Consider the following 22,376-nt stretch of genomic DNA (forward strand, 5'->3'; position numbering starts at 1 on the left):
CATACACTTAAGTAATAAGTTTTCAACAAAGGTTGAATGCTAATAAATTATTTATTTTATTTAATTCTCGAAATAAATGGCAAATTCATTTGATGTTCACATTAAAACATATTTATTAATTTGTTCTATATTTATTTTTCGTTTGAAGTAGGTAATTTAAATTTTAAAAAACAAATATCTTTTGATCATTATTTCTTAATTTGGATTATTTTTTGCTGACGTTTCGGTCCCTAGGCCTCAATCGAGGAGACACCTAAAATTTATAAAATTAATATGTAGTAAATTGGAAAATAATAGAAATGAATAAAAAGTTTCAAATAGTAAACAAAAATGTCGATAAAATCATAAAAAGTTGAATAAATAAAAATCAAAAATGTTAGAAATAAGATGATTGTTGGTTGAATATTTTTTCTATATAATGTATATGTATATGGATAATAATAAGTTTTTAAATTATGTTATTGTTGACATAAAAAATATAAGATTATTAACTAAGTGGACACGAATTAATGATTATGATAATTAATGATGTCCTAAACTAGTGAAGGTAGGTTTAAATATAATTTGATAAATATTGATTTGATAACGTAATAGTGTGTATTGTGTACATAAAAAATGGTTAAAAATTTAAATTGATACAATAACAAATATATATTTGTAAGTAGATAACTGTTTTTAGGAAATTATTAAGAGAAAATGTGGGATATTAATTGATAAATATATATATAATAATTGACTTGGGCATTACCCTGCAGTAGGAAGAGAATTTTTAAATAACTTAGACAAATCAATTGTAAGGTTTAATAGTAGAGATATAGTGTTATGAGATAAGTGAATTGTAAGTTAATCATATAAATATTTTATTGATGTTTTTTGTGTTTATTGATAATAGGAGAAAAATAAACAAAGTTGAGAGATAAAGATCAAAAGATATTTATCTTGATATTATAATTTTTATACTATTTCATTACGTAAAAAAGGATCTTGTCATTCAAAATTAATGTGTTATTTTTTCTTAGAATATTGAACCTACTAGATTTCTCAGCAATTAAACAGTTCAATTCTAATGATTATTTATTTTTTCGAAAATGTTCAGTTTTTAAAATTTATGTGTTAAGAAATACCAGTCATCACTAAGTCATTTGATTACTGACATGGTATAATATACTATTCTAGAAATACATTAAGGTTTTTGAAATAGTTTGGTATATAAAAAGGAAAACAAAAGTGTTTCGTTTGTATAAATGAAAAGTTTCAAATGTATTGAGAATATATATATACATAATCTCAAGGAAATCACTAAGTCAGTATGCATCTATCCTACTTTCTAATTGGTATTATAGGTGCATACTGAAATGCCTCAAATTTCACCTTCAAATCAATTTAATCATCGATAACTCTTTTACATATATTTACTGTTCAATTTTAAATATCAATGTTATGTTCGAAAAACTATAATTATTAATATAATTTTATATTTATGTAGGCTTAAAAAAAAATCATATATAAAAGCGGAGTATTAAGCTTCATCTTCAGGAGTCATCCTTTCTCTAAGAGGACAGCAAATGTTAAATTATATTTTATTCCCAGTGGCCCGCATCTTCACAATGTAATAATTTTCAAGAAGCAAGGATGTCGAAATCCATAAAAAACTTAAAGAACGTTCATCCTGAATTAATAACTCCACTATTTATTCCGTACCGTCGCTAATTGGTCGTGTAATAACCATTACAAACAAATATATACTATCGCTATTCATGCGAGTGTAAGACGGTAGCTCTGCGCCTTTCTCCGGGTACTTGAAAGATGCGTGGATATTAAACTTTCAAGCGTGAATAAAATATACAGGATTTGACTTTTAAAAATATGTTAAAGGTCACATTATGTAAGGAAATTTTAATAGGATGAAGCCATCCAAATAATTCACTTAAATCCTTTTGAATTTTTTTTTTGAAAATAGCTGTTCTGGATTCAAGGGGTGAAGACGGAATTGGTCACAACTCAAAAACTGAACACTAAGGTCAAGATAACTTTTTTACGTCAACTCTAACAATTTTAGTAACTAATGCTTTTTTATAGCAATGTATTATTTGTTTTAAAGATTACTCAATTAAATTCTTGTGAAAATTGTAAGTTTAGTATTTTTTAAATTCAAATCAAAATACATTCGACACTTTGACGTTTCCAAGTTATGCTCCGTCTTCAGGATTTTACACTTAGCCCCATCTTTACCACTCGAACCCATATTAAACATTTTTTTTTTTTTCACAAATGATAATATTAAAAGAAAATAACAGATTTCTGGTTAATAACCTATTAATATGCAGTAGAAACTTGAAGAAAAACCAGAAGATATGTGCAAGAACTAGTTTCAATGAAGTTATTTTATTAGGAGTACTCTAAAAAAAAAACAACAGGGATACCGGAAACCTGCAATCGAACGGAATCGATTGCAAATGGGATAGAATACAGAAAAATTTCTTATCAATCTAATTCAATTAGTTGTCTTAATATTTTCCAGATAATAGTAATTATCATTAATATATTGTTAAACAGTTTGTTTGGTTTTGTTTAATGACGTAAAACATCCTAGGTCATCAACGTCATTAATCTCTTATTTATTTTTACTGTTATAAATTTATAAATCTGTTGCATTATTTTTTTATTTCATTTTTTTATCTGTTTGATGTTATATTTGAGATAGTAAACCTTTGGATTTTTAACTTATCTATTCGTATTTAACTTATGTATTCATTTATTTTAACTCATTTTTATGTTTTTTAAATTTATGTATTAGTTTTTTTATTTATTTATTCGTTGTTTTTTTTTAACTGATCTGGTGAGACATCATGACAATATGAGAGAGTGAAACAAAAAGAAGAGCATATTGAATGAACAAATAAATATATTGTAATATAGCTTTGTGCAAGAAAAATAATGAGGAAAACAAATATATAGGGGGAAAAAATAAAATAAAATTGTCAAACAGAAAAAATATATTGTATTTAGTAAAGTAAAAGGTAGAAAAAAAAATGCTTTTTGTATTATGTTAATATATGTAGTTTATATTTGTCCAGTTATGTATTGATAGGTACGCTGTGTATAATGAATGCATTTGGGTAGAATAGACAAATAACGCATTTCTGTTCCCTCAAATACCAATTTTATTGTCTCATCATCGTCATGGAAAATATAGTTAATTATTAAACAGTCTTCATATAATACAAATATTTATAATTAATTTAAATATAAGTGTTGTTTTAAAATTTTAAATAACTTTACTGAGAATGTTTTGTTTTTTAGGGCATGCCTTACATCAGCACCACACAATAATTGATGCCTGGTGAGTACATATTTTACTTTCTTGATATAATAATAAGATGTAAAACCAAACTTGAACATTAATTTAATTTTAAAATTCACTAGAAAATATATTATAATCATAATATTCACATCACATTAAAATATTTAACGTGAAACCAACTATGTCGCTGCTTTTGCATAAATCTTGGTACATCTGAAAAATAGAGTTTTTTGTGTTTGAGATATTCCATAGATGGTACCTTAGACTACTTTAATTTGTAGCAACTCTAATATTTGTATTATCTTTAGAATATATCCAATTTTGAATTATATAAAAAAAATTTTTTTTTGTCAGATATGCCACTATTCAAGAAAAGTATATGTATATTTTTAAAACTCATATTATTTATTTCTCTTTTAAATAAATAAGCTTAGTGACATTTTATTGAATGAATTATGTCATTAAATTAATAAAGTTTTTGTGTGAAAATAATTTTACGTTTCTACATAATATTGCAGATCAAAGAAGGGAAAAACATTTTTTTTTAAAATCATATTTGTTCGTTACCTTAACTTAAATAACATAATATAATTCTTAATTAAGTTTTTATTTGAATATCATTCCGTTTTATTTATTAACCCTTCCCCCTTTTCTATTTAATAGTAAAGGAAACACCAATTTGCATTTTGTATTTATTCAATGTCAAGATTTTAAGTAGATAGTGAAAAAGTTGTATGTAGATCATGTAAACACTACAAAGGAAGAAAAACAAGAGTATTTGATTCTATAAATTACAACTTTTGATAAATGATTAACTATAAAGGCTTACACCTGTTTTTGAGGGCAGCTGGTGAGGTCAATAATTCTGCCTTTGTCGCAATACCTCCGACAGTGCGACCTCTTCCTATATCGAGCTGACCACTTCTTGCCTAGGATGGCTATTACCTCTCCGTCCACAGGCTGCGATTAATATCTGCCTGCCTCTGGCTCTATAAGGTACGCAGGAGATAATTCTTTACGACCATACCCGGAGGCAAGGATACGGCTAATAGGAGTCCTTCTGGAGCGAATGTCATCAATTTGTCCAGTGTCCAGTGAGTGTGGTCCAGTTCTAGCGAGTCAGGATGTTGCCTTAGGGCTAGCTAGGCCTAACGCCTATTCATGTAATAGTTTATGTTTCTTGAAGAATGATGTTGGTATGACTATTAATTACATTTAGAAACAAAAGATTTTTTTTTAATTTGTTTTCTATTCAATAACTTCCACTTAAACGTAACCATCTATTGTTGGGTGTTCTCTCCTATGACTTGAAATTAATGTTTTAAAATAAATTTATTCCATTCACAACTTTTACAAAGTACATTATATGATTCAGAGCTTTTGTGAATATCATATTTATATTGAGTAATAAATTACAACAAATATTTTCACACAGTTCCTTATTTTTTATTACATAGAAAAATGTTATCTACAAATAATTTGAAATGATTTATTAAATAAATATTTTAATTTTTAGAAACAATTTCTTAAAATAATTATAAATTAATTACTTTACCAATTGGAGGGATTGTTAATATTCTATATCATAAAACTTCATTCCAAAAAAAAAAAATCATTTAATCAGCATGTTATATGATCATTTAAAATGTATGGCATTTTTTAAATTAATAATATACTATTCTCATTACACTAAGGTTGATGGAGCGGAAGATTAAAGAGCGGAAATGATGTTTAAAAAATATATTGATACTTTATTTGAGGTAAAATTTTAGTTTAGCATAATTGAATACGCAAAGCACAAGGGAACCAACCAAAATTTTTATTGGCTGTTGTTTTTTTATGAGTCACATCGATGGTTTACTTCAAAGGAGAGGTTCTCAAATTTTAATTAATTTAAAATTTTTCAATTAATTTTCTTAAAACAGAAAACTTTTTAACTGGATTTTTCGTAATGTTAGTTTCCATGTAGCATTACTAGCACTATTGTGAAGTAAGCCATTGATATAGAAAATGTTGTATACCTTTATTCTGTCAAAACATAAACAAGTAAAACAGCAGTTCTACTATGCCATCCTCTTTGCTTCTATATTGTCGCAAATCAAATTGTTTTAACCGTTGTCCTTAAGGCAGTTTTAAATAAATTGTAAAATCTTAAGGTCAGAAGGTGAAACAAATTAATATAGAAATTTTAGTTTATTTACTTAGACCTGAAAATCTATCTATGACTAGTAGTGATAGAGAAAAATGTTGTGGATTAAATTTATATGGAATGGAAATCCTTCAAGAAATTATCGATATAGACCGTACAACACAATAACACAAAAATGTTGATTAGTTTATCTAATTATATTTTATTTAATAATTATTGTATATCTGGACTGAATGATGATAATAAAGGGCTAGTCAAGATGAATATAGGAAAATTCTTTAAAGGAAAATATTTTATTGTATCTCATTCAATGCTTATTGTGAAGGGCTTGTCGCGGTGATTGTTTAGTCGGTCCAATATGACCGCTTGATCTGTGGGAATCCACTTTTGTAAATTAGTAAAAATCATTTCAAAGGAATCAAACGACGAAAAGACCATATTATTCTTTCTTCTACAGTTAATTTAAAAAAGACCTTCGATATAGGCACCCTTTCCTGTTTCCCTAAAAGTGCGGTAGACCCTCCCCACTAAACACAGGGCAATAAGCTGCATACAGACAGAACCAGACCACACAGTGATGTAGAGGGAGCCAGATGGAGAACAGAGTGTATGTGGGGTCTACACCGGCCTCGTTTACCCTCCACGGTGTACCACAACACGCTAATATTCTCTTCATCTCAAAGGGTTGCTTTGTTGCGGCTTCAGTTGAGTAGTTGATATTTGCTGCTTATTCAACCATACAAGCGCTTATCCTTCAGATAATGCCTGGCAATTCTGGTGGAACTGATGTGTACAAATTTTGGGTGATAAGGCATAAATCCACACTTTAATTTAACTTTTTTCTCTCTACCGAATGTCTACTTTTATTTAATTAAATGATTACTTATCACACAACTTTTCAATACTCTCTAAATTCGAGCCTCGGCCATCTTGTTTCTTAACCAGTACTCAGAACTTGAATGACACCTGTAATTGAACATCGATTTAACATATACTTCAACATGATATAAATATCTAACTCTTAATACCCAATGGCAACAACATATCAACTATCAAATAGTCACGTATCATACTAAATGTTATTTGGATATACAAAATAACTACATTCATTAAATAAAATTATTTATCAACGCTTATTTTTGTGTACTTGTCATTAAATAATAAATTTGGTTCCGTGTCTATCTGTAGTGAATAAGTGTTCGGGAATTATTCCTTGAACTTTTAATCCGACATTGATGAAATATTCAGGGATTGTGCGGTTTGGTATATTGACTAATTTCACCTGCGCATGCGTACACGTATTTCGCACGTATATTTCAAAAACGCCTCTTCTGATGTTGCCCAAATTTAGAGGAAAGTTGGGATCAATATAAAATAAGTATAGTATTAATTAAATTAACTTCTGTTAACTACATTCGCGTAAAAAAAATTACTTTCTGGGTACTACGGCTTATCAAGTAATAAAAAAGTGAGGAAGCTAGAATGACGTAAGTACTCAGCAGTTTTTTCAATAATACTGAAAATTTCAGTTGAATAGTTGTGAAATTAACTCATTAAATTTTTTTTTTAACTTGATTTATTTTTTTATCACATCAGTCACATGTAATTTAGGTATAATTATTAACAGTAAGATCTCCTAGTTATTAAAAGTAAGATCTCCTTTTTCCATAAAATTACCATTATTGTCAATAACATTAACATCATTTTAAAGATCGGATATTTGTCTGATTTTAAACATTAAACATATTTTTGAAAAAGCTTTGATAGCTCTTGGTTGACTATGTCATACCTATTCCTTGCCAGATTTTCGAGAAAGCGTAGAACTTCATATTCCATTACATCTTCAGAGCCGAATCGCCATAAAGAAAACTTTATTCAAGATTTATGACTCCTGATTGCTCATCTGGGTGTTTAAGTATTTCAGAGTACCTACAGGAGCTAAAAGTGATAAAATCCCGTCTGCTCGTAAAGTCATGACTACTCAGTTGCGGGATCGAAGGGAAGTACTATTCATCAACTTAATGCCTCATGGAGCCACACAATATTTATGACATTATCACACACACTAACACTAACTGGTTATATACTATCACAGTAATTTTAAAAACCGTATCAACGTTGCAAATACACTTCAAAACTGAAAATCATCTAAATATTACAGAAAATAAAGAGATTTTTGATTTTCTAAAAAAAAAATTATCATATTTATTTTTATATTTACTATCGTATACATACCGCTTCATATGGTTCTCATAGTATATGCATAAATTGGAAATAAAATTTCGAAATAAAATAAAAGAGTTATTCTGCTACATTATTAACTCTTTATTGACCAATATTCAGAAATCTGCATTTGCTCTTCTATACTTTAACATCGGAAATTTAAGCAATAACAACTAAGTTCATATTTAATAAGGCTTTTAAAAATTTATTGCAGTGTTTAGTGTATGTTGGATTATGCAAGGTTTAATGAATCTGTTTCATCTAGTGCTCACTGGCTGGGTTAACACGAGGTACAGGCAATAATGGTCCAGGGCCCATGTCGCATTGTTGACTTCAGTCAAACACAATATAAGACCGCCTGACCGGACTGTTGTCCTATCGACTTTGTGCCTATGTATCGATATCGATAGCGGGGTAATTAGGCGGGGAGCGTGCGGGCATTGTTGGTTTTTATTGAACGCCCCGACAGTCAGTCAGTATCAAAAAGTCGTTAAGGCTGACAGCTTCCCTGTTCGCTCGCCATTCTTCCACCTCCTCGCCCCGTGGATTATATCCTCGTTAGATCCACCCCAACTCCGGAGGCGTCAATGATTATATTCGGCCCGTCTTAATCCCGGTATTAGGGGATCTCCGGGGCAACCCTTTCCTCTCTGGATACAGTGCAGTTGAGTCTGTCAGCTCTGATTCTCTCGTTTATCAACCCAACCTATGATATTGAATTCATTCACAGTGTTGGCACTATTCACAAATTCATTCTTTGCCCAACATTTATTCAGTTTCACTGTTGTAAATAGTGATCTTATAATCACATTCTACCACACTACCGATAGATCGATCCGATCAAGCTGAAATTTGTGTCATTGAGATGGTCAAATAATGGACAAACTGCATTGATTCTATAGTCCGTTTCTATTAATACCGTTCCAATGATTCATTCATTTTTATTTTTATTGCAAAATTATCATCAAAATTTATCACTAAATCCGATTTAGTCAAGATTCAAACTTATAAACACTGAACAGTCGAAATCTCCACAGAAGAAATGTATAATACAATTTATTATTTATCTATTTACGATTATTCGAAGTGTGCGTATATTTTTTCATCATAATAATTTTCGTTTTTTTTTTGTTTTTTTTAATGTATAAATGGAATGATTTATTATGTTGAACCCTAATTACCTCATTACCTTTCAGTGTGGCAGGTTGCATTATACCAAATTTTTATTAATACCAATTATATGAACAAAAAATTTTTAAAAAAACCATTCTATTCACCTAATTATTTTAATTGACGAAGCAATGGTTTAAATATTTTTCTGTATAATCAGATTATCATCGAGGTTCCCAAATTTGGCTTGTGATGTATTGTAAGAAAAACGAGTGCATTTATTGTCAATGTTTATAAAAGGACCCTAACTATAATTCATTGGGCAGTAGATAAATCAGATCAGTCAACACAGGCCGTTATATTTGACTGAGGCAGCCCCAGAGGCACCCGCTCCAATCCCCCCTGAGTTCGCACCCTTCGCCTCATTGCCCTCCAAGTGCCTACCAAGTCAGCGCTTCTGGCGACACTTGGAGGCTGGAGGATCTCTTGTGCTTCTCTAACGGCAGCTGGGAGCGTCTTCTCCACCATCAGCTATATTTATCATTAAACATCAGGAATTTCTTATTATTTTTAATTGATATAAAATTAAAATAAATTTATTATAGAAATATTTTGGTGAAAGCTAGGAATGAAAATAGTCTCAGAATAAATAAAAATGAAATGAAATTCGGCTATCAGTAGAAAAGATAATAATTTCAGTTTTATAGACATAGGAAACACATTTGAGCAGGTATACAGGTTTTAGAATTCAGGATATACATCAACTGTATAAAAAGGAACAGCGAAAGAATATAAAGATATATTAAAATCGTTAAAGTTAGGATTTACATAACTATTATCCTTCCTACTGCATTATACTGATGTGAAACGTGGCATCTTAAAATAGCAATAGTAGAAACACCAGCTTTACTTTTTTTGAAAATAAAATATTCCGATCGAAGAGGAATAAGTTAACCTGGGAATTGAGAAGGCTACATAACGCTTTACATCTGGTACTTTACAACTATTGGAAAATTTAATTCATATGATAGCATTACGGCGCATTGGGTAGGATTTTGAAGTTAAAGTTAACAAACACTAATTCGAAGGGTAAACGAGCAAGGGGTGAACTGAATGGCAGGTGGGAGGATTGCGTCGAAACTGATCGTTTCTTGTTGTAAAATGCAATGAAATAAAAAGTAATTATATTCTGGAACACCTAGTACCCTAGATTCAAGTTTAATTATATCATATCTTATTTCTCTTGAGCATGCGTGATCGGGGACTAAATTTTCGAATACTTGACTGCAATACCCAATTTTAACCCTAAGAATAATAATTTTATCCATTTCGTCCATCGGTCTGGACAAACTGCTCACTCTTCTAGCCACTAACCAAAGGGACGGCAAACTCCAGAGTATTGTGCTACTTATTGATTGTTTTATTATTTACATATAAAGAGATAAATATATTTAGAAACCTTAATTAGTATTGGTTAATGTTTTCTGTCTTCTCGTCCAGCGATCGGAATCCTTTTAGTTCTCTAAGTAGTCGGAGCAGCCAATTCGCTCCAGATAGTTACCGGTGACAAAGCAAGGCCATATGCCGCCGAAGCTAGAGGATCCTCCGCTATCCGTCACCGTCGCCCAGCACACCTGTTCCCATTGTCTTGGCTCTCTTTGTCGGGAAAGCTCTTGTCTTATCTCGTCTGTCGGCGTCTTCTGGGAGGGCGTATTCTGATCTGCAAGCACCTGCGTTAGCGGTACTTCAGAAGTTTTATATCTTTTATTGACCGGAGTATTATGATGGTCCGAGGTAGGATCAAAGGAACTAGAAACAAAGGATGTCAATTGACTTCTAAATACAAATATGCAATGCACCATATTTAACTTATTCTATGATATTGTGGAGTTTCAAATACGTTCCTTTTCATAAATAATTAAGTATTAGAATTTATTTAGTTATTGGGAATAATGTTAATTAAATGCTGATAATCTAACCAATATCGTATTCCTTGATGATACTTCTATGAATGACAGCGCCCATCGCAGATCGATGAAGCTGCATAGAATGCGATTATAGGCACCACACCATAAGGCAGGCTAGATTGGATTTGTACTAGAGGCAGAAGAGAGTATAAAGAGGGGCAGGGGGCACCGGATGGATAGGTAATCACAGGGTGGTCGAGTGTGCCCTCGGGCAATGCCTGGGGGGTGTCCCCGTCTGCGGGCAGGTCCGGCTCAGCTGCCTCCAGTCCTCTAGCTAGCTATAACGAAACTCGAAAGAATTACGTTCTATTTCGTTACAAGTAGGCTTCAAATAATTTAAAAAATATTTCACGTACTGTTTTGAAGCTGTTCATTCGGCGAACAGCTTATACTTCTCATCTTCAAATTAACTAACATTATCAATACGAACAAAAATTTATTATTCTAACAGACAATATCAAATATTTTACTGTTTATTTTTGAAAATAACACAATGCTTCTTTGATATTTGAATACTATAATATGACAAAGATTTATTTTTAAATTACGAGATTATTTCATTACTATATAATTGCGGATAAATATCCTCAAAATCAAACAATATTGGATGAAATATAAATAAAATTGTATTTGATTTATGACTTTTCTAAAACATAAGGTTATTATTTTTCTTCTTTTTTATTAATTTATTACAAACAATTAAAGAAAGAAAATATTATATAAATACTATTAAAATTTATTAAATAAATAGATGAAAACATGAAAATTGCTTGTTTCAAAAAAAAGTTTGTTTTTTTCTTCAAACGCTTAAATATCTTGTTATTGGATTTATGTAAAATGTTTTACAGAAATAGGTAGCAGTTAAATATAGTTGGTGTACTGTGGGGAAATGCAAGCTTTGGTAGTGTTGGTAATTTTTGTGTGACGGGGGATTGTTGAATATTCTCTAGGAAAAATTTAGAATTCATTTCAGTATTTTTTAATTGATAAGACGTGTTGAGCTTCAAACGTGTTAGAAATAAGTGAACAAAGGTCGAATAAATGAATAATACAAAATTATTCTATTTTGGAAGATTAATTTGAATTTTTCATTAAAAATGAGGAACATTATTTGTTTTCCCTTTATCTGCTTCTTTATTAGTATTTTGTGAATGTGAGAGATTTGTCTGCAGTTAAACCAAAATATTCTACTGATTTTGGTCAAGGAATGTGAGTCGTGTTTATTATTAGAACCAAAGTTAGGACATTAAAAAGAAGTCTAGGTCATTTTTAAAATGCTAAAGCTTATCGAAGTAGAACAAAATGTAATAGAATAGAAAAAAGAAATCTTTGTCAAAACGAGAGATTCAAACATCCTAATTTATAGGAAAAAATCTTAATTTTATAAACCAGTAATTCTGGAAAATAAATATTTTTTAAATTATATTAAAACAAGGAGAAAGCAATAAATAACGTGAACTATATTTTTAGATGTAACACAGATAGATTGATTTTTACAATTGATTGACATTTTATTCATTATTTATGGGGTTATTTTTAAATCGTGTAACTATTTTCGAATACCACATAAAATTCGAAAAGAGTGAAGCATAGTGATGAAAAAATAAAAATTCAATAATCTGAACAAGTTTTACCATTATAGGCTACACTTAACAAATTACTTTTTTTATAACCCAAATATTACTCGTCTAATCGAATTGTGATCATAAATTCTTTATGAGCATCATATATATTTTTAATACTATTTTTTCTTATGCTTACGCTAAAAAATTATTTTTTATTTTTAAATGAAATTCTTGATAATAGAGTTTATTAGAATTTCATTAAATTGTTTCATAACTTATAATTATTAATAAATTTAGTCGTAATAGTTCTTAATTAACTAATTTGTATATTAAACGTTTCGGGGATACTGCCTATCCCTGTTCAGCAATGATAATTTAATATATTTTTAAAAATAAACTTTGCTATAATTCTACATAGTCAATTGAATGTATTTCTAATTATTAAATAGAACGAATTCAAACAAGTTAATAAGTTTTTTAACATTTATAAAAACCTATAGATTTTTTTGTTTGACAACGGTTTGAATTATTTCTATACAATTATTTGATTATGTAAAATTTTAGAAAAGCCCATTAAAGAAAAAGTTAAAAGCTTATTATTATATTATATATAAAGGTAAGCTTTTAAGCCTTTCTAAAACTTTTATTTCGCATCCAGCTATCCTTAATCTAATTTACCTTGAACGTATTGAAGGAAAACTTAATATACCACTCCAAATGATCCTCCCACCTAAAACATTTCATCCTTCAGAAATATCCAGCATCATTCAGAGATTAGTTCCCGCAAAGCTCCTGGATACGACCTAATAACATCCCACATTCTAACACTTTTTACTCGAAAAGCCATTCCTCATCTACATATATAAGGCTCTACTCCATTCCTCTTATTTTCCTGACCCTTGGAAATTATCTATAGACAATTGGATAACCAAACCCCAAAAGCCGCCAGAATACCCATCCTCCCACCATCTTATCTCTCTATTGCCTATTAAGGGCCAAATCTTCGAAAAATGTAATTTTAAATAACCCACCTTGATTCTAATCATACAATCCTAGATCACCAGTTTGGATTTCGAACATTCTACTCCACATTGCTGAATGTCATCGTATGGTGGACGTCGTCTCATTTTATTTGTTTAACAAACTCCATATATTCCTACCCCCTACATACTTTCTCATTATCCGTTACTTTGACACTGATATATTATTCAAAGTAAACCATAATGGTTCCCATTTATCCCATTTCCCTAAGACTCCTGGTGTTCGTCAAAGTAGTACCTCGGTCCCATTCATTACACGTTCAGTACAGCTGACCTTCCAACCTATCCTAACACTATCTACACCACGTATGCCGCAGACACTAGTGTGCTCGCAGTTAGTAATAACCCTTTAAATTCATCCCAAACTTTCCAATCCCATATAACCCTCCAAGAATGGTGCCGAAATTGGAGGCTTAAAATAAATCCCAACAAATTGCATCAAACCACTTATATCCCTCGTCGTAAACCAACCGAATGCTCTACAGTATTTAATATTCCTTTTACACCTGTCGAACAAATTTACTACCTTGCACTAAGTTGGAATCCTTACACAGAATTAAAAAGACAGAGATTAAAAAGGAAACTGCAAGTCGATTCCATCTAATACAGCACTTACTAGACAAACGGTCTAAACTTCCAATCCATTACAAGAGACTGGTCTACACGACTATAGAATATAGAATAGCAGAATAGCCTGCACAAAGTATTTAAAACTGATGTGATTGTAATATTTATATTTAAAATTGTCTTTGAGGATGGCCGAATTGGCCGGAACGTGGACTTTATTAGAAATTAAGATTTCTATGAGTTAAATAGTTTTTCATAAGTTCTATGACTTAAATAGGATAAAGATACCTTGGACTACATCTTGGCACACTACTAACTTGGAATCCTTACACAAGACTGAAAAGACAGGAAACTGCAAGTCGATCCCGTCTAATACAGCACTTACTAGACAAACGGTGTGAACTTCCAATCCATTACAAAAGACTGGCCTGCAAAACTATAATAAAGCCTATCTTAGCAGACGGAGTTGAGCTTTAGGGCTCAACTAAACCTTCGAATTTCTTTCGCATCCAATCCTTACAATCCAAAATCCTTCGTAAAATTCTCAATGCTCCTTACTTTGTCACAATAAAATCATCCATTAAAACCTCAATGTTCCATATCTAACCGATCAAGCCCGAACCAGATATCAATCCTTCCATTACAAACTCCCTAGCCATCCAAACCTACAAGTTTCAAACCTTGCTTTCTCTTCCAATTCCTGACAATCCTCCGAGGTTCCTAAAGGAGAAGGTTTTGAGACCCTTCTAATGTAGAAATGTTATTAGAGTGCTACAAATGGGTAGTTTCTCTACATGTAATGTGCGCATAATACCTTTGTAATCAAAACATCACATTTACTAGATGTATTTTCGTACTGTTGTAAATTTCAAGACATAAACAGACAAAAGAAAGCTTATTACATTATAGATGTTGAAGAGGGGAACGCAGAATCCTCGAAACATCCAAGATAAAAGTAAGTACTCTAAATATAAGCACTCTAAAATAAAATTACAATAAGTAAAAAAATAAGTTTGTAGTATTATATTTTTTATATTCTTATTATTATAATTATTATTATTATTGTATTATAATATTATATTCTTACCTAAAAGAAACATAAGAGAGTAATAAAATTATTATTATTCTATTTTATACTGAGTACATGCAGGTATTTTTATTATCTCTAGTCATATCTCAGGGAAAGATTTCGCAAAGTTATTCAGCTTTAATCCTTATTTTGGACCAAATTTCATTCCATAAGTTTTGACAACTAAAGCATCATAAGATGTACGTGATGAAATTTTCATTCATTGATTAAGCTATTAAATAAAAAATATATTAAAAAAGTGGACAAATAAGCTAATTAGCATATTGGATAGGGCTCCTCACACGTAGCTTTTTAACGAACCATTGGACCGTGGCAAACATCCTTAAGTAGTCGACGCACAGGACCTTCTGGTACAAATCGGAACCACTCGGTTGGCAATAAGGGAGATTTGAATGATAATAAGCTGGTCGTGAGATCGCCATATGGCGCCGGGGACCCCGAGGTGAGCTAACGAAGTGGGCCAAGCACTTCAAAAAACCAGCCGTAGCTATGTCCAACACGTCGGCCACGAGTCCCACCACATTTCACAAATATTTATGACTGGCAGTATACAATGTCCTGGCACTCCTAGTGTTTTATACGGGCCTTAGTAATATTAGCGGCCGGTATAACTTGGGTCAACACCGGACGTGTCCCTGCGAGTGACAATAACGTATAGGATGGAGGGGAACCTTAAGCACTTTGTAGAGTATATAATACTATAACAATATGAAATTGGTAAATTATATTATTACTAGAAGAAATATTATCGTAAATATACAGGTACCAAAACTGACCGTGCCCATCAAAATTAAATAGATTTTACTTTTATTTCTAATAGTACAAGAGCCCGGTTGAATGAATGTCAGTTATATCACGCCAATTTTTTATTACATTAATGAAAACCATGTATAATTACAAGTCAAAATTAAGTATAGTTGGGGAGAATAAATATTGGCGGTTATTTAAAAACGTTAAAAAACCATATATTAATTAATATTAAAACCACCAACGCAAGAAAACCTAATTGAGCAATATGTATGAATATCCGTGGATTATAAGTATGAAGAGAAGATGGTTGGGAGTGTGATCAGAAAATAACACAAATAAGTTAAAAAACTTATTTATTAGTGCCAACGTTTCGGCCAGAATTTCTAGCCTTCATCAGGTCTAAGGACAAAGAACAAAATAATAACCAGAATAGAATAAAGGATGCCTAGAAATATTAAAGTAAATGATTGTACAGAATGAATATAGATGCAAATAAAATATCAAAAGAAGTGGGAAATAAATTATGTTATTTTACTCACCTATTTAATTACTTATATATAGGTTTTATCTTCCCACTTCTTTATTTACTTTATATTTATCTATATTCATTCTGTAAACTTATTTACTTTAATCTTTCTATATATCCTTTATTCACTGGTTGTTATCTTGTTTTTCTTCTCTGCCCTGATGAAGGCTAGAAATCTGACCGAAACGTTGGGACTAATAAATAAGTTTTTTAAAACTTATTTGTTTTATTCTCTGACCGCATCTCATACCATCTTCCCCTCGTACTAATAGAACATCCATTAAAATAGATAAATAAAATAGTTATTTTTTTAAGAAATGTTGTATTTTAAGAAATTGTATCTTTTTGTAAAAAAATTTACTCGACATTAAATGCTCTTCTCCTAGAGTTTTTGGTGTTGTAGGTAGTTTTAAAGATAAAGAACTCCGAATGAAAAATTAATTTTTTTTAAACATTTTTGAACAGCCACTATTGTTATTCCTCCAAACTATACTAGGCAGACTCATCTATTTCGACTAGAAATTGTTCATAGTTTAATAATAATTAACCAATTATATTGATGAGTAAGCATTTTTATAAGGAACTTAATATATATTAATAACAAGTTAGTTATTGATTTTTGCCATTTAAAATTGTATTTGTTTCAACATTTAAATACATAGTTTAAATATCTGGTAGCTAAATATAAGTATAATGATTGCATATTTCAAGCTCTAAAACCTAGGGGTTTAAGCATATCGAAAGGTTATTTTAATTATTGATGTAATAATATTGGGCATATTGAATTACAATGGTCGACGTCATCCTCACCTTCCACTTTGCGTACAATCGATGCGGAACATCGATATCCACTTCAGCTCCTAACAGAGACACCTCAGAGGAGAAGAGTGAACCATAAGGCAGCGACCGAAGACTTGCTCCCCTCCCAAGATCTGCATCGGAATTGCTTGGATAAGACCCAAGAGGAACCAACCTTTTCTCCCTTCCACCGGTAGCAAATATTAAAAACCTTCTGCCCTGGCGAGATTAAAAATTCTATTTAAATGCAAACTGTTGAATTTCTAAACTGCCTCAAGGATATGTCTCTGACAAAGATGCCGACTTCTCTATGCCACCTCTGTGGAGGTGCTGGCCTCGCTTGTAACTTATATTATTAACTGATATTATCCGCATGTCATGCAATTTCTACAAATAGTTCTACAAAGTAGACCATTTGATAAGAACTACATAGTATTTTATTTTGAATTGATAGAAAATATATGGTAGGCTGGCAATGAAAATCTGGTAATTCGTAGATTATAGTATTCCAGTTATGAGGTTCCCATTATCTGTCATCAATAAGTAATTAAATATAAGAATACATTTACGAACCTATTCTAATCAGAGTGAGAAGTTAGATTTTTCCTACTGTGGGGCCGCCACGAAATATATGTCAACCTGCCCAGGCTGGAAACGAACCGGCGCCTTTACTGACTGAAAGGACCACTAAATCTTCAAAATTATCCCTAATTAATCTAAAGAAGGGCAGGAGGATTAGACTCACTTAGTTATACAGTAAGAATTAACCATGGCTGATTTATTCAACAACTGAAATGATGCAAACGTAAATAAATGTACAACGGATACTATACAGCTTTAGAGTAATCTAGTGCTTGTTTAATTCTTGAGTAACCTTCACCACATATAATAAATAAGCCCGTTGGGAGCTGAAAGATCAGGTATTGCTATCACAATAGTGAGACAGTAAGACAGTTTGACCTTATGAAATAGAACAATTCACTGTCAAGGCATCTACAGGTGGCAGTGGTACTTACCTAGTTCACAATGATGTGTGATTTGTAGATACTTTAGAGATCAAACATGGCTAGAAATGAAAAAAAAAAGTGACACTCTTTATAACGTTGTATTGGCAATTACAAATACTTGGCACAAAAGACTAGTAAAAAAAAAAAAACTGAGAAAAAGGGAAAAACAAATTATAAAAAATTCTTTCACAAGTAGTATACGAAAATATTTTTTAATAACTGATATAATATAAATGATAAAAAAATGTTTATTGGTGTATATTAAGCAATTGTTTTATAAACTATAATATGTTTTATATAATTAGATTTTTATTAAAGAATCGTGGGTGTAATGTATTCCCAATTTTTTTCTTAAATGGTTTTGATTGGTATTTAATAATTGAAAAAAAATATCACTAAGAAACAAACAATGCTAATTAAGCTATTTGTAATAAATGAAAATATGAATCTTCAATGTGTTCAGGGAAAATTATGGACACTAAACCTTCCTGCGTCATTACTGCCGTGTTTCATAGTTGTAATTTACGAGCTATCGTGGTGTTATGATTGTTTATTACTAGCAGTTTATATGATTGTTTTTTCACAATATTAATTTTTTAAATAAACTACTAGTTTAAATAAATCTTCCATAGGGTACAGGCTTAACTGTTGTTTAACATTTCGGTATGTCACTATAAATTCATTCACAATGAACTAACTAGTTAAGTTTGAATAAAAAAAAAAAATGATATATAAAGCCAAGATCTGTAACAAGGATCACAATCATCCAGCCCATTCCTTCTTGGTTCTTCAGTTTTTATAAGAATGTCCTGTGAGGACCTCTAGAGAGCCCTGGAAGAACATGTCCTTGCACTGGACAATAAAAGAGCGCGGTGGCCCACAAAGCCAATCACCATAAAGGGACACCGCCAGAAGGACAGACAAACCGACTAATCAGGTGTGGAGGCAGTCCCTCAGACCCCCTTTGTCTACTCTCCCAGGATACATGCTTCAATCATAGCCTTCTCTTTGTCTTTTTACTCTGCATCTCCTCCATTCAGCACCTTTTCACACAGTTCCACCGCTCCATTCACCAGCTCCGACTCGGCTGACTTTTTCACTGGTCACGTCGTTATTGGAGTCATGTAAGGATGTTGTCACAATACCATTCTATATCTTATTAAAATAGTTAATATCGCCAAACATTGAACCAAATTTAACTGAATGTTTTATTAAATTTGCAATTCGAGCAAACTGAGCAGTATTTATTTTGAAAAATACAAAATCAAAATTTTGTTAGATATGTATTAGATACGTGTTTTTTCCTTTTACAAAATACGTCATTTTTTATTCTGAATTCTGCTAAACAACAGCAGAGAACACATTATGTTAAATTGAAATGAGAGAGCAAATAGTAAGAATGGACTTTGGAATGATATAATAATAATGAAGAGGAGATACTGTAGATAATAAGGAACTGGATTCTGATTTTTAAAAAAATGATAAAGAGAACGTAATGGCCTCTATGAATGTCTGGTCTAGTTCAGACATACTTCACCTATTATTTCCCTCCCTCCTCCCTAAAATTATAAATCATTTCGAGTTCCGAAATCAAAAGAACACTTAATAAAACCTCAATTTTTAAACTTATTAGTACAGAGAATGCTCTCCTGGTGACGTCTTTAAACAGAATTAACATTTTTTTCCTGTTTAAATTTTTGAAATTTTAATTTTTAATGGTATTACAACTGGTTTCGGAGCAATGATAATGACTAATATGGTTTTGATATTTTATGTTGTGAACTTTAATGTTTAATAAAATGTAAATTATAGGTACGGTTCCCTTCAATTCAACACACTTTTGAAACTTACCATCTCAAATTTTCTTCAAATTTTGCACAAATTTATAGGTATAAACATGGAAGAATGTGAAATTTGATTGAGATATGTCTTATTGTTTTTAATTAGAGAGTAGTTAAGTACTCAAAGAAAAATAGGTTTTAAAATCGCTGCAGAAGCCTCCCTAATTTAGTTAGAGATATGGGATAGATGTCATTTTATGGTATATTCCATACTTCTTCATATTACACGCAACACTATAAGGTTAAAATAAGTTAACAAGTCTCAAAACCTAATTTTAAATTTTTATTTTATTTTTCTCAGAAAGTACATATTTTATTTGAATGAACATATAAATAAACATATACCAATAACAACTTATGTAAGATAACACCCTTTTGTTTCCATAGTAGCATACTTACTTTCTAGAATATTGAAGGAAGCAGTACAATGGTGAAGGTAAGCTGGCAAAATCATTGAAGCCAAAAAGGCAGGTCTTATGTACCTTTCTTGGGCGTGACAGAGGAGCAGGGGGGATTACGACCAACTCACTGGCTGCCTTATGCTGCGGATTAGATTACAATGGCAGTTGTAAAGTACATTCTTATTGACCTAAACGTAAATGTTCCTTTCGTGGGCGTTTTCTTTTTAACTTCAATTTTTCTTTGAAGTGGAGTTGTGCCAACCCCAGTTTCGAATAGGTTGTGTTGATTTCAATCAGAAGGCAAATTATGAATATGGCTCAGAAATGGCTTCAATGATAAAAATTTAAAAACTAAAGCTCCACCCTCATAAATTCAACTCTTCATTCATGTTCATAATTAAAACAATTTTAATATTAAACTTTTCATGATCAAGAGCATAAAGAGACAGTGGTTGCAGCCTATGCGGATGATATTGGAGTCTATGCCTTTAGTGCCAGGCCTAAACGGGCTCCTTACCCTTGCACAGAAAGCTTTTGCCACCATCGTAGCTGCATTGAAGAAAGATGGCATTAGGGTGAACCAGCCTAAGACTGACGCTATTGTCATGTCCTTTCAGAAAGGCAAAATGAGCTGCCTGCCTCAAAGATTCGTGGTGGATAAACAGGGACGGAAGATCTCTAATTCCATCCTCTATCTATCACACCAAGAAGAGGCTCAAGATGGCCCGACTTAAAACGTACAGGTTGCACCATCTGCCCACTTCACCGCAACTTCTCAAACTACTGATCTGCAAAGCAATTATCAGACCAACTCTGCTCCATGGTGCTCCTTTAATGAGACATTTCTATAAAACTACGTTAAACAAACTGAAGAGTTTTCAGGGATCTGTTCTTCAAAGGATCGTCAGGGGAACCAAGCTTCAGAGGGCCAAGAACAGTGTCATCCGTGAAAAACTCCCTACTGTGGCAGAGTTCATAAGCCGACGACACATCAATTTTTTTGATGGGTTGAAGGCCTGCTCTAACCCTCTGTTCAGTGAAATTACCCCGCCACCAAGACCTAGGAGGTGACAGTGCACTGTCTCCTTAGTTGAAGTTCTCGACAAGGGAAGGACTTTGGACTCTTGGACTTTACAGTCTAAAGTCATTACATTCACACCTAACCAACGGAACGTCCCTCCCCGTTCCAATAATCCACTGGCGTTAGCTGCATGATTTGACTACCTTGATAGGACCCTGCAACGAACCTTACAATGCCACAAGGCAATCCAAGGCAGTAGCATGCTAGTATACACTTGTCATTTATATTATGCATTTGCATGTATGTATTATATAAATTTAATAACAAAGAAGGTTACGAAAAAAAATATATATATCAAATTTTTCATGACCTTTCACTGTCTATTAATTCCATGAGCCTTTGGCTATAGCTATACCACCTTAGCTGGACTGATATCTACACCTTATAATGGCATATATCATACACTTCATGTTTTATATTTATGATGTACTAATTTATTTTTAATTAAGGGTACGAAAAAAAAAAAAGTTTTCATGAAAATAAACATTACTCAAACTTGAATAATGATTCAGTTAATAAACCTGGCGATATATTAGCAAAATATTTTATTTTCGAAAGCTCTTGATTGCATTATGTTGTTTTTTACCAAAACAGTAACGACATTTTCATGGTTTCAAATTTTTAAATGACTTGCATAACAACAAACCTCATTAAAAAAACAAAAGATATTTTGTATACAACAATGGCCAAAACTGCCGTATAAGGCATATATTTAATTTTTCCAAATATTTGACAAATTAATTTATGGTATTATTAAATTATTAAAATTATTAGCATTTAAAAAAAATTATATTACTATTATCTTTATTTCTTTTTAAATTTCATATCTTCATTCACAGAATTTGTGTCACAGAAACGATAGGAATCGGTAAATTAGATGGAAATATTAAAGTTATTGCATTTGAAACATGTGAAAGGGCAGTGCCCAGCAGTATTTCTTTTTGGTCTTCAATACTG

At 31.4% G+C, this 22,376-nt stretch overlaps 1 long non-coding RNA gene across 1 annotated transcript in view; it reads left to right on the plus strand.

Annotated features, from left to right (window-relative positions):
- The window catches only part of LOC106681115 (uncharacterized), a 123,595-nt gene that overhangs the window by 56,642 nt on the left and 44,577 nt on the right, over positions 1–22,376 (plus strand). The window contains exon 3 of the long non-coding RNA XR_010842663.1: positions 3,304–3,343. This is a non-coding gene — a long non-coding RNA (uncharacterized lncRNA). The remainder of the gene's footprint in view (positions 1–3,303; positions 3,344–22,376) is intronic.

This window comes from Halyomorpha halys, unplaced genomic scaffold (genome assembly GCF_000696795.3).
Source record: "Halyomorpha halys isolate HHAL.00 unplaced genomic scaffold, Hhal_1.1 Scaffold310.1, whole genome shotgun sequence".
Taxonomy (NCBI): domain Eukaryota; kingdom Metazoa; phylum Arthropoda; class Insecta; order Hemiptera; family Pentatomidae; genus Halyomorpha; species Halyomorpha halys.